This window comes from Meriones unguiculatus, chromosome 5 (genome assembly GCF_030254825.1).
Source record: "Meriones unguiculatus strain TT.TT164.6M chromosome 5, Bangor_MerUng_6.1, whole genome shotgun sequence".
NCBI lineage: Eukaryota > Metazoa > Chordata > Mammalia > Rodentia > Muridae > Meriones > Meriones unguiculatus.
Window position 1 is genome coordinate 118,632,671 of NC_083353.1, and position 12,937 is coordinate 118,645,607.

A 12,937-nucleotide genomic window follows, 5' to 3' on the forward strand; every position below is an offset into this window, starting at 1 on the left:
AAGAGTAGGAAGAGTGGCCTGTACACTTCCTGGATTCCGGAAGAGTAGCCAGTGCTCTTTTCTTGTTTCTTTGTTTTTCGAGACAGAGTTACTGTGTATAGCCTTGGCTATCCTGGACTTGCTTTGTAGATCGGATTGGTCTTGAACTCACAGAGATCCACCTGCCTCTGCCTCCCCAAGTGAAGTAATTACAGGAAAGCGCCAAAACACCCATCTTGGCCAGTGTTCTTGACCTCTGAGATATGTCCCCAACACGCCTATATTTTATTTTATAATTTAAGAACAATAATCTGTGGGATTTCTTGACAAAAATAGAGACTGAATAGATGAAACATTATTGATCTTTAAGCTGTATCAATTTACCAAATATTAGAAATTTTATCTGCTTCAGGGTTATCTCACTCAGGATGATCTTTTCTAGATCCCACCATTTGCCTGCAAATTTCATGATTTCCTTGTTTTTAATTGCTGAGTAGTATTCCATTGTGTAAATGTACCACAAATTTATGTATCCATTCCTTAGTGGAGGAACATCTGGGTTGTTTCCAGATTCTGGCTTTATGAATAAAGCTGCTACAAACATGGCTGAGCAAATGTCCTTGTATACTTGAGCATATTTTATTTTTTTCAATTAAATTTTTATTTTTTTAATATTAGTTACAGTTTATTAACTTTGTATCCCAGTTGTAGCCAGCTCCCTCATTCCCTCCCAATCCCACCCTCATCTCCTCCCTGTCACTTTCCAAGTCCACTGATAGGGGAGGTCCTCCTCCCCTTCCATCTGCCCCTAGCTTATCAGGTATCTTCAAGACTGGCTGTAGTGTACTCCTCTGTGGTCTAGCAAGGCTGCTCCTCCCCCCATGGGGGGGGGGAGGTCAAAGAGCCAGCCAATGAGTTCATGTCAGAAATTGTCTCTGTTCCCCTTTTACTAGGGAAACCTACTTGGATACTGAGCTACCATAGGCTACGTTCGAGCAGGGTTTCTAGGTTATATCCATACATGGTCTTTCGTTGGAGATACAGTCTCATAAAAGACCCTTGTGCCCAGATATATTTGGTCCTTGTGGAGCTCCTGTCCTCTCCAGGTCATACTAACTCCTCCTTCTTTTATATGATTCCCTGTACTCTGCCCAATGTTTGGTTAAGAGTCTCAGCATCTGCTTTAATACACTGCTGGGTAGAGCCTTTCACAGGCCCTCTGTGGTAGACTCCTGTCTTGTTTCCTGTTTTCTCCTTCTTCCAATGTCCATCTTGATTTTCTTTCTGATGGATTGATCATCTTACCTAGAGTCCTCCTTCTTGCTTAGCTTCTTTAGGTGTACAGATTTTAGTATGTTTACCCTCTATTATAGGTCTCCTATCCAATTTAAGTGAGTATATACTGTGTGTGTCTTTCTGCTTCTTGGATACCTCACTCAGGATAATCTTTTCTAGATCCCACCATTTGCTTGAAAGTTTCATGATTTCCTTGTTTTTAATTGCTGAGTAGTATTCCATTGTGTAAAAGTACCACAATTTCTATATCCATTCCTCCATTGATGGACATCTGGGTTGTTTCCAGGTTTATATGCCTAAAAGTGGTATAGCTGGAACTTGAGGAATCACTATTCCTAATTGTCTGTGAAAGTGCCAGATGGATTTCCAAAGTGGTTGTACAAGTTCACAATTGCACCAACAGTGGAAATGTACCACTATATCCTCTCCTGCATGTATTATCACTTGAGTTTTTGATCTTAGACATTCTGATGGGTGGAAGGTAAAATCTTAGGGTTGTTTTGATTTGCATTTCCTTGATAACTAAGGAGACTGAGCATTTCTTTAAGTGTTTCTCTGCCATTCAATATTCCTCTATTGAGATTCTATTTAGTTCTGTATCCCATTTTTTAAATTGGATTACTTGATTTTTTTGCTGTTTAACTTCGTGAGTTCTTTATATATTCTGGATATTAGCCCCCTGTCAGATACAGGGTTGGTGAAGATCCTTTTCCAGTCTGTAGGCTATCGTTTTGTTCTGATGACAGTGTCCTTTGCTTTACAGAAGCTTTTCAGTTTCATGAGGTCCCATTGATTGATTGTTGCTCTTAGAGCCTGTGCTGTTGGTGTTCTGTTCAGGAAGTTGTCTCCTGTGTCAACGAGCGAGATATCCCAGAAGCAGAAAGACACACAGGGTATATACTTACTTATAAGTGGATATTAGACATATAAGATAAAAATACTAAAATCTGTACCCCCAAAGAAGCTAAGCAAGAAGGAGGACTCTGGGTAAGATGATTAATCCTCACTCAGAAAGACAAGTGGGATGGACATTGGAAGAAGGAGAAAACAGGTAACAGGATAAAAGCCTACCACAGAGGGCCTGTGAAAGACTCTATCTATCAGGGTATCAAAGCAGATGCTGAGACTCATAACCAAACTTTGGGAAGAGTGCAGGGAATCTTATGAAAGAAGGGGGAGACAGATGTAGAGGGGACAGGAGCTCCACAAGGAGATAAACATAACTAAAAATTCTGGGCACAGGGGATCTTTTCTGAGACAGATACTCCAACCAAGGACCATGTATGGAGATAACCTAGAACCCCTGCACAGATGTAGCCCATGACAGCTCAGTGTCCAAGTGGGTTTCCCTAGTAAGGGGAACAGGGGCTGTCTCTGATATGAACGCAGTGGCTGACTCTTTAAGCACCTCCCCCTAAGGGGGGAGCAGCCTTACCAGGCCACAGTGGAAGACAATGTCGCCAGTCCTGATAAGATCTGATAGGCTGGGGTCAGATGGAAGGGGAGGAGGACCTCCCCTATCAGTGGACTAGGGAAGTGGCATGGGAGGAGATGAGGGAGGGAGGGTAAGATTGGGAGGGGACAAGAGAGGGGGCTACATAGCTGGGATACAAAGTGAATAAATTGAAATCAATAAAAAAATAAATAAACTTAAAAATAAATAAAAATAAATGCCTACTTAAAGAAGAAATTCTAAATAACCATCCATTATTTATTCTTTTATCTTCTATCATAACTATTTTATTTTAATAGGAACATATTGCTTTAAATAAAAAAAAATCCAAGTCAAACTATGTTGGGAAATAGACTGAATTTCAAATGTTTACCTATGAGATATGAACAGATTTGGGGTGGTATTACAGGGAGGTCCCCCCTCATCTCCCCCGGTAGCAACAGTAATTTTGCAATCATCCACAGATAAAGGGATATTTGTGGGGAATTTGAGATTCAGATAGGACTTCACAACATTCCCATGAAACCTGACATCACAGACAGGTCCTTTGGAAGGGGGAGATGCACTCAGGTGGCACCTTTGTTGAAGATTGTTCTTGTTCCAGAACCAGAAATGGCCTCGTTACCCTAGGAGCCCCATGACAATTCTGATAGGAACTGTTACCAAAAACACCTGCCTTGAGATTTGAGCTTCTCCTTAGCATCAGTCTTCTACCCAAAGGGACCACTTGCTAGACTTGTCTATGTGCATCCCGAGAGCAGGCTTGAAGACCCTAGTCCGACAAAAGATACTTAAATGGCCAAGCACTGTGCATGTGCCCATATTCCTGGCACTTGAAAGTGCAAAGCTAGAAGGCTAACCCTGAGTTTAAATGACCTTGCTGGTTTGCATAAGGGTTGTGTGTATTACGACCTGTGTTGGGACATGGTGGCCAGTATAAAGAAACAGAGAAAAATCCTGGGAACATGTTTGTGTCATGGGGCTCTATTTTTATAATGGAATTATTGTGGTTGCCATGAAACTAGACACATTTCCTTGAGAACAAGCCATCACAATGTGAATGCAGCATCCTTGTCTTACTCTCTTGCTTCTGCCTTCATCACATGACCAGTCATTTCAGTACAGCAACTGGTATGGCATGAGGCTCAGGCTAGAAGAAAAACAATTGTTAACACCTTCCCAGCAACCAGAACCACAAGAGGAAAAAAAGTCAAAACGCCAAAACTCTTTTCTTTATGAATTAACCATCCTCAGGTTTTATCTTCAGTGACAGAAAAGAGATGAGGTTATTTTTAGCCCCTCACAGTAGCAGCTTGGGTGCATCCTTGCCCACCCAGGAACCCAGCAGACATACCGAGTAAATGACTTGACAAGCCAGGTTAGCATCATATTCAACAGAGAATTTATATATATATTTTTCTCTAACTTCAAGAACAGGCAAAGGCAGTTACTCTTATCTTCTCCATTTAGCAAAGTAGTATAAGCCCTAGGCGAAACATTTAGACAAAGCGATGAAAGCTGTCACCTTCAGGAAGGTTTTTCATGTTACATAATCTTGGCACAGAACCCTAAACACACCAACAAAAAGCTTAGGAGGAAATAAGTGAATTCAATACAAAGTGAAGTGATTGAATTAAAATCCAGTAGCATTTTGCCTTAGAAATGAAAAACTGAAGAAGAAGCACGATTAACAATAACATCAAAAAGAGAAAGATGACACAGTGTTATCAGCCATCATGACAGGGTTGAAATGGTGAGGTTGGAAACAGAGGAATGTTAATAAGAGAGGAGTTGTGGCTGGCAATGGGATAGGTACACTGACAAGAGGAAGAACAGGGCTGTCAAACAAAAACCAACCAAACAAGTAAAAACAAAAACCAAAACAACAATAACAAAAATCAAAGCTGATTTCCACAGGCTCTATGAAATCTCCACCCAACCAGAGGAACACACTCACACCATTTTTGAAGGCTAGAGAAATGGCTCAGCAGTTAGGAGCACTTTGGGTGCTTTTCCAGAGGCCACCAGTTCAAATCCCAGATCACAATCACCTGTCACTTCAGTTGGAAGGAGATCTGATGCTCCCTTCCAGCCTCCAAAGGCACTTTACCACATACAGCATAGACAGAACAAACATGCAACCAAAACCACCCACACATAAAAAAATAATAATAAATAAATTTTAAAAAGGACTGCCTCTCCCCCTCATAAGCATCTCAGCGTAGTGAGCAGTGTAAAGATTAGCCTTAACTGTCAACTTGACACAATGTAGAATCCCCTGAAAGGGACTCTCACTGAGGAATAGTCTGCATTATGGTTACCTCGGGGCCTACCAGTGAGGGATTCTATTTATTGTGCTAATTGAGGTAGAAAGTGTGTGCGGGAGGCCTGGACTCTGGACTGAATGGAACGGGAAAGCTACTGAACACCATTATGCATGCATTAATTCATTGCTCTCTGCTCTTGGGTGTAATGTAAAGTAATTAGCTCCTTCAAGTTCCTCCCAATGTTGAGTTTACGGGGATGAACTGTAACCTTCGACCTTAAGCTGTTTTTTTTTTTTTTTTTTTTCACGGCATTTTCTCACAACAACAGAAATGCAACTGAGACAGGTAGTTACACCATCACATCTTCTTGCATCTAGTCCATCTAACTATAAGAAACTGAATTGTGATTGAAATGGCTTCAAAGCTGGCTTCTGCCTGTTCGAATAAAGAGAGCAACACAGATTGCCCCAGGGACGCACAAAAGTTAGGGAAGGGGTAGAGCAAGCCTTACAACTGCAGATGCTAGAAGCTGACCTGCACTGGCTTCCTGCACAGAAATTGTGGTACATCTACACAATGGAATATTACTCAGCAATGAAAAACAAGGAATTCATGAAATTTGCAGGTAAATGGTGGGACCTGGAAAGGATCATCCTAAGTGAGCTATCCCAGAAGCAGAAAGACACACACAGTATATACTCACTCATATAGACATATGATATAGGATAAACCTACTAAAATCTGTACACCTAAAGAAACTAATCAAGAGGGAGGACTCTGGCTAAAATGCTCAATCCCCACTCCAAAAGGCAAAGAGGATGGACATCAGAAGAAGAAGAAAACAGGAAACAAGTTAGGAACCTTTCACAGAGGGCCTCTGAAAGGCTCTGCCCTGCAGACTATCAAAGCAGATGTTGAGACTTATGGTCAAACTTTGGGCAGAATGCAGGGAATCTTATGAAAGAAGTGGGAAATAATAGTTAGATCTGGAGTGGACAGGAGGTCCACAAGGAGCACAACAGAACCGAAAAAAAGAACAGAGGGGTCTTTCCTGAGACTCATACTCCAACCAAGTATGGAGATAACCTAGAACCCCTGCACAGATGTAGCCCATGGCAGTTCAGTATCCAAGTGGGTTCCATAGTAATGGGAATAGGGACTATCTCTGACATGAACTGATTGGCCTGCTCTTCGATCACCTCCCCCTGAGTGGGGAGCAGCCTTACCAGGCCACAGAGGAAGACAATGCAGCCACTCCTGATGAGACTTAACAGACTATGATCAGAAGGAAGAAAAAGAAACCCTTCCCTACCAGTGGACTTGGGGAGGGGAGTGTGTGGAGAAGGGGGAGGAAGGAAGGGACTGGGAGGAGAAGGGGGAGGGAACTAGAGGGGGGATACAAAGTAAATAAAGTAAATAAAAAACTCAGACTATTGTTGCAGTTGGGATGTGAAGGATGCAAGGGGAGATCTGTTGGTTTCTCCTTATCCACAATTCTTGGGAGTAGATTCAGCTGAAGGAATGGTATTTTTGTCATTGTTTCCTGGGTATAAAGATATTCCTTATATTTATTTATTTATTTATTTATTTATTTATTTATTTATTTATCTTCTTGAGACAGTACCCCTAGCCTAAGTTGGTCTTAAACTCCGTATGTAACAGAAGATGGTCTTGAACTTTCAATACCCCACCTCCACCTCCACCTCACAAGTACTGGGACTACAGGCACCGTGTGATGTTTTAGTTAGGGTTTCTACCGCTGTGATAAAATGCCATGAACAAAAGCAACTTTTTGTTTATCTGCCTTACACTTCTACATCATGGTCCATCATTGAAGGAGCTCAGGACAGGAACTCAAACAGGGCAGGAACCTGGTAGCAGGAGCTGATGCAGAAGCCATGGAGGGGTGCTGCTTACTAGCTTGCTTCTGCTGGCTTGCTCAACCTGCTTCCTTAGAGAACCCAGGGTCACCAGCTCAGGGCATGGCTCTGCACCACAAATCATTAATCAAGAAAATGCCTTACAAGCTTACCCACAGCCAGATTTTATGGAGACATTCTTTCAACTGAGGCTCCCTTTTCTCTGATGACTTTAGCTTCGGTCAGGTTGAAATAAAACTAGCCAGCACAAATGGGTTACCACGCTCAGTTCCTGGTTCCTGGTGCTTGGAATTGAACCTCAAGCTTCAGGTATGCTAGAAAAGGCCTTTAGCAACTGAATTATAAGCCCAGCTCCTGCTGCGACATTTTTCTTTTTCTCCCTTTACTCTTAGAAGACACTGTTCTTTCTTACAGATAATTTTAGTTTTTCATTTGCACATTAGGAATGATCATGCCTTCCTTCTCCATGTACACCAAATAAAGCTTGTCTAAACCTAGCCGAATCATAAATAAAAAAAAATCTTTGAACTTTAAATTCAGAGAACAAGTGCAACCACATCATGAAACATGTAACTGAAGATGCATGGCATGAAAACCCTCGGCCTACGTAGTGGTGTTTTCCTCTCTCCTCCATGATACTGTGATGTTGCCAGGGAAGTAAGATCTGGCCACGCCGTGGTGTCTGGATTTCTCAGCTACTGCAATTTGGAGTGGCAAAACCTTATTTGTTTAATTATTATGCGCTGTCAGGTATTTAGTTATAGCAACACAAAATAAAATATTCAACACAAAATAAAATATTTCTTTTGACATATGAGGTTGCAAGAAGGAGGAAAGATCTAATAGGAGCTCTATTTAAAGCTGGACTTCCATTTAAATGATGCTTAAATGTCTTCCCATGACATTACCTCAGAACTAAGGAAAGATCTGTATCCAAGCAAAGCATTCAATAATTCCGGACTTTTAACATGATAATTACACTTTAAAAGAGCAACTAGGGTTTTGTTCATGTCACGTGGATGTGATTCCACCGATCTACATCTCCAGCCCAGTCATTGATAGATTTATAACATAACTAAATATTAGTTAGGAATTCTAGCAATCTCTTTAGCCAGGGAATCAGTTTATTAATGTCCACATTACTAATAAATGTCATTCAAGAAACAGATCCAGACAATGACCCCAAATTGTGTGTGTGTGTGTGTGTGTGTGTGTGTGTGTGTGCAGACCTAAGTATTTTGGGAACATTGAGAGGACAATGTGCTATGTAACTGAGTGTTTGTTCAGTTCTGACTTTGTGCCATACATGATGCTATGCACCGAAGCACTATCAGGTGCTAAGATGCACAAATATATCTCAGTCTTACATAAGATGGTGAACAAGCCAAGCCAAACGAGCTAAGGAGGTAATACAGTGCCTATATTAAAGAACATAAATACTATGGGCTTTCATGGAGCTCATTACTCAGAGCATAACCAAGGAGTACAGGCTTGTGATTCCAATGTTTTAAACAGGATATGCAAGGGCAATAATGTTTGTATTATAACTTGAAACAGATGACTCAAGATCTATGTGAGCTTATGTAAAGGAACAGAATCTAGAAAGAAATAAAACATCTAGTGTCAAATGCTGGTGGGAGAAATGTGTGGTGGCTTGAATAAAAATGGCCCCCAAGGGCTCATAGATTTGAATTCAGTTAGTGGAGCTGTTTCAAATAGGAGGTATAGCCTTGTTGGAGGAGGCATGTCACTAGGAATGGGTATTGGTCTTTCAAAAGGTCAAGCTATTTCTAGTCAGCTCCCTCACTAATGGTTGCAGATCCAATGTAAGCTCTTTGCTACTGCTCAAGCACCATTCCTGCTTGCTGGATGCCATGGTCCTTGACATGATGACCATGGATTCTAGATATTTGGAACCATGAGCCCCAGATTAAATGCTTTCTATATGAATTATCTCAGTTATGGTGCTCTGTCACAGTAATTAAAAATGAGCCACGACAAGGAGTTAGCATGCTTGAAAGAACAGCGAAGATACTGTAGCAAAGTGAGTGATGTGGGTGGTGATGCAGAACCAGAGGAGAGAGGAGACTGAGAAACAATGATTTTTTTTTAATCAATAAATTATTGGAAGATATTTGGCAGGAGCATTAAAAAAGATAGCTTCTTGTTTTAAGTAGTCACTTTGAATGGTCTCTTGACACTAAATGTTTAGGGGTGAGGATCTGGAAAGTATTTTAAGCTGGTTACAGGGTTACCCAGGAGTTTCTTGGAGTCATCCAAGGAACACACAATCATGGTTTCATTGTGATTACACAGGTTGGTGCTGGTGACATGGAGCCAGAATCTGGGCATAGTTTGATAACATGAAAGAACAGTCACACAGTTCTAATCATCTTTCTCCAGCAGCTGTAAAGATGTCATTACCATTGTCTCTGGTAGGGAATATCAAAACTTCAGCCTCAGATATGAGCTTGAAGGTTTTATTGTGTGTTTTGATATCTGTGGGGACATTACATAGGCAATTTGATATATAATTAGAAAGTTCTTATGAGGTGATGCAAATTTAGCATGTCCCAATGCTTTAGTGGTGTTGATTAACATTATCAGGTAATAATATTATGAAGGGTGATAATACTATGACCATTGAGTTATCTTAGGTCTGACTCTTTGGACACCCAAGTGTGTAAGGTACATCAGTGGTGAGCATGATGTACCTCAAATGATTTCTGAGAAAGATAAAGAGATGGGAGACAAACCACAGGAGGGTAGTTTACAGTGATAGGAGACATCAAATCAAGCTTTTCAAGGGAGCAAAATAATAAATGGAATGGTGGTAACCTCAGCTGTGATCATTTTTGTTAGTTGATTTTCTTAATTTTATTCATTAGTTTATGTACATTGTGAAACAAATTGGAATTCTGGAACATTCCCTTCTGCCTATTCCATGATTTAATAGATATTACATATTTGGCCTATCATGCAATATTCACTTTCTCTATTTTTACTGCTCAGTTTCACAAACCATTAACTCTGTGTTTCATATGAAAGATGATAAATTCAGAGGGGAAAAAGTAATCCATGCTAGTATCACCAGTAGCCTTCTATATTGGAATGAGACTAGGAGGATAGCCTTCTGCCCTTTGCAAGTTGATCTGAGTCATAGGAAACTGAAGTTATTATTATGTCTTGGTACAATGTGTCATACCACAGATTTGCTGCGTTTAGTCATTTTCCAGAAATTTCATAAACGTTAAAAGAACTTTTGTCAAAGATTCCTTAAACCAAAACGTATGACCTTTTGCTTCCAAAGACTCATGTTACTGTCATATTAGAAATATTCTCAGGTCGTCTCTAAAAGATATCACCCTCTGCACTACTCCCCCCCCCAAATCTTTGAAAGGACAAATAAGAAATTCTGTTTTATCAATCAATATAAACTACTGTATAAGGCACTGTGAAATCAAGTACAATTTATTTAAGTTCAAAGCAGAATGGTATACAATAAGCAATCCCAAGTAGAGGAAATAGAAGAAAAATAAGACAGGAAGAGGCTAAAGTAAAATCAGAACTCAGGAGGGAAAACATTAAAACCTATATTTTCATATCCAGCAACTGGGCTATGGTCTTATGATGTGGAACTCAACTGACTTGGCGGCCCCATCCGAGAGCCCATCCATTGATGCGGCCATCCACTGTTGGGTGGGCTTTTCTTGCTACCTACCATTTCCTAGGCAAGTTCCACATTCCTGGCATCTCTAACTTCTCAGAGTCTTCGCCGTGTGTTCAGCTTCACCCTCACACCTTCATTTTTCAGTATCTTCTGGGAAGACAATATGAATTGTGGTACCTTGTCTGGTTGTACATTGAAACCTAGTTGGAAGCCTCCATGACCCTGTAACGGTTTCTTTCCAGTGATAGTTCAAGCAATATCCTGCCCTCCTTGGGCCAGTGCTGACTGAGTGCTTAGATTACTGTACCTGGGCAAATGCTTTGCCAAGGGGCCCAGAGCCAGGCAGACATGCTGGAACTTTCCTCTCAAAGGAGTCTTTCAAATGAGCCACTTACCCAGATGCATTCAAAAAACATTTCCTATTGCTTATATGCAAAATGCTTGTTCTTTTTTTTTTTAATGGCACTGCTCCTTCTAGACATCCCACCCCACTCACTCTCTGCTGTGCACAGACTGTTGTGAATTTTTAAAACTTTTATTTATTTTCATTCTTTCATATACTACACCCCAACAGCAGCTTTTCCTCCCTTCCCTCCCCCCAGTCTCTCCCCAGCATGCCTCCTCTCCCCCAGATCTACCCCATCTGCCCCTAAGAGAAGAGCAGGCCTCTTAGGGACATCAACCAAACATTGCATAAAAAGCTACAGTAAGACCAGCCACATAGCATCACATCAAGGCTGGATAAGGCAGCACAGTGGGAGAAAAATGGTCCCACACGTAGGCAAAAATGTAAGGGACAGGCCCTGCTCCCACTGTTAGGATTTCCACAAGAACATCAAGTCCTCAGGCATAACATAACCCAGAGGACCTCAGTCAGACCCCTACAGGCTCCCTGCTCTCTTCAAGGTCTCATGAATCCTGGTCAGTTGATTCTGTGAACTGTGTTCTGTTATGTCCCTGAGCCCTCCGGTTTCTCCAATCCTTTCTCCTTCCTCTGCAGTAATTCCTGAGCTCTGCCCAGTGCTTGCCTGTGGGAGTCTGCACCTGCTGCCCTCAGTCACTGGATGAGGTCTCCTGTTCTCTCTCATGATGATTCTCCTAGGCTCTGGTTCCAGCCCACTCCGCAGGCAGGACAATCAGCAGGTAGGAGCCCAGCGGCTGGGTTGGTGTCTGAATCCCTTCACAGGCCCTGCCCAGCCACAGAAATTGGCCAGCCCAGACTCCCCACCCCCACCACTGGGAGTCCCTGCCAGGACCACCATTACAGACTCCATTTAATTCCATTCTAAATTCTGCCCCATGGCTGGTTACCTCTGCTCAGTTTCATATGTCCACCATCTTCAGAATCCTGAGGCTCATTTTCAGGCCTCCTGTCTCCATCCAAGAGTTCCCCCCTCTCCCTGCCAGAACTCCCACTTCCTATTTCCTGCCTCAGTTAATAGGCCAATCTGCTGTTTACTGACAAGAAGAATCCATACAACACACAAGAAATTATACCTACAATAGAGCACTGTAGTTTCCACGATTTGTAGAGACAAATGAAGAAAACCTTTTTAATTCTCACAGTTCAAAATGCTACATGACCCTGAGGGTGGGTGGCAGCTCTGGTTGGCCCTGGTGACACCCTTCCTTAGACTTGTCATCATGAATTGGTCAGGGACTCATGAGGCCCCTCCTCTCATCGAAGGACTGTGGACAGTTAATGTGTGCTGGGGTAAGACATAGCATCATTTTCTTCAGCGGTGTGGCCACAGAGAAATTGCCCCTATTCCAGTAAAATAACTGAATTCCTGCTCATGTAAGCAGGCAGAAATCAAACTCATTGTGTTCAGACTACATTTAATCACAATAAACCAGCAGTGAGCCTTGCTAGCAGCAGCTTCATGAACTCACTGCCATGCAATGGCAGCCCTGCAATGGCCAGAAGACCCTGTTTCACTACAGTCTTTCCATCTAGGCAGGGGCTCTTGTGTTTGTCTGCCGTGGTCCTTTGCTTCAAAGCACCCAATGTTTTGTAGCTCAATTCAGAAGTCCTAATAGGTTGTTAAATTTACTTGTGTCTGATGAAAATGTTTGTATGATTGTTGCATTGACTATGGGAATTATATTGGGCTGTATTCCATATACAGTCATTATCACATTATTTTTTTACTACTATTATTCCATATTCAGTCATCATCATCATAATTCTTTTATGTGAATAGCTCTTTTGGCTGTAACTGTACCACATGTGTGCCTGGTGCTCTCTGAAACCATGGAGAGTATTGGATCCATTAGAACTGGAGTTACAAATGGTTGTGAGCTGCCCCGTGGGTACTGGGAATTGAACTCGAGTCCTCTGGAAGCATAGGCTGTGCTCTTGACCATTGAGCTGTCTCTGCAGATCCACAGT